Source organism: Belonocnema kinseyi, chromosome 3 (genome assembly GCF_010883055.1).
Source record: "Belonocnema kinseyi isolate 2016_QV_RU_SX_M_011 chromosome 3, B_treatae_v1, whole genome shotgun sequence".
Classification (NCBI taxonomy): domain Eukaryota; kingdom Metazoa; phylum Arthropoda; class Insecta; order Hymenoptera; family Cynipidae; genus Belonocnema; species Belonocnema kinseyi.
This window is the reverse complement of record NC_046659.1, coordinates 54,361,156-54,362,828: the sequence shown is the minus strand read 5'-3', so window position 1 is coordinate 54,362,828 and position 1,673 is coordinate 54,361,156. Positions and strand designations below refer to the sequence as shown.

The 1,673-nt window shown below is 28.9% G+C and overlaps 1 protein-coding gene across 1 annotated transcript in view; it reads left to right on the top strand.

Annotated features, from left to right (window-relative positions):
* Positions 1 to 1,673, top strand: part of LOC117169832 (cadherin-related tumor suppressor) — a 205,827-nt gene that overhangs the window by 11,672 nt on the left and 192,482 nt on the right. The gene's annotated exons all lie outside the window — the stretch shown is intronic.

The following is a 1,673-nucleotide window of genomic DNA, read 5'->3' as shown; positions in this document are numbered from 1 at the left end:
TCAATTTCTAAACGTAGACATTTTGTATGGAAATTGAATTTAGTTTTTTGAAATTTTGAGAATAAATTATAATTTAAATTAGTTACATTATATTTACTTAAACTTTGTTGAATATGTGTTGGAAATAAGGCATTATTTCTACACCTAATTAAGAAAGTACGCTGTTCCTTAAGAATAACTAATTTTGTATTGGTGTGTAACCAATCTCCAATTTGTTGTCTTGTGACGGCGCCATATCTCTCAAGAAATATCAACGGTCGAAGAAAGGATTGATTTGTTTCATCAAATCATTTTACATATTATGTATTTTTCCGAAAATTTTTACAAAGAATAACATTATAAAGTACAATAATATTATAGCCCCTTCTAAAGTCGCTTCTGCAAGTAAATTATACCATGGCTGTGAAGTGCGAAAATTATCACATAATAATAAGTGACGCTCTAACAAAAGTCAACAATTTCGCGATAATTAGAGCCGGATTATAATCTATTCTCATTTATGTTCTGTAAATCAACGTGGTACATATTAATTTGATTGTTTTATGTCGTAAAAACTGATTTTTCTGTTATACTTACAATGAAAAGTGCGATCTTTGAACTGCATAATTTAGATTTTATGGATACAAAATAGCCAAATCTTCAATTTTCAGAAAGTGTATTGTTTTTCAATGTAAGTAGGCTGTATTGGGTATAAAAATAACTTGCGGTAGTAATTTTTTTTATGATTATACTGACATTGAATTCGAAGGAAACCAAATATTCGAGATTTGTATGAACCGGATTTTTGTGAATCTTTATGTTTTCGGGCATTCTACATATTTTATATAATATGCATTCCAGAAATATAGGATATCATTGTCAAAAAGGTATATACCCCGCAGAGGACATTATGTGGATATCGTAAAGGGCAGAAATGTTGATAACCTTGGAATATGTCATAGTCATTCCCTATGCCGGGATATTTTGGGGATTTTTTTCAGGTAAATCCCATTTCCTGCCGATACATCCTTGGAATATGTTAAAGATATCATTTTTGTTATAAGGGTTTACTTTAATCAGTTTAAAATTGAGAATTTTTAATTTTCCACATTAAATTTTTTTATATCATTTTTGGCACAGTTATAAATGTCAGGTCAAATGTAGAAAGAAACTATCTTGATCAAAAGTTTTTCATTTGAAGAAGTCATAGACTCCCAATTTCAATTTGCATTTGTTTCAACTAAACGTTTTTAAATTGAAATCATTCATCCGCAAATGCTACACGGAAAAAAATTCTTGAGGCGAACGAGTGAATCGAGAATATATTAAACTCAAAGAAAGTGTACGCTTGGATTAGGTAAAATGTTTAGTTAGAAGAGTTACACATTTAGTTACTTTATGTAAATTGTTCTCGTAAATCAGGAATTTGGACAAAATTGCTAAGTTCGAAAGTTTATTATTTTCGACAGATTATGTATAATTGTATTTTCTTAAGATTAGAAAAAAAATTTAGTTGTTATAGAAATATATTAACTTACAGTAGCCAATTTTTCGTCTGGTATCGCGAAAATGAATTTTCCTGAAATCCATGCAATGCATTTGGAGGTCAAGTTTGTTGTTTTTATCACGTTTCTTGATATTTCAATATAGTTATCGCCTACAATCGAAACAAATGTAAATTATTATTACTGCAT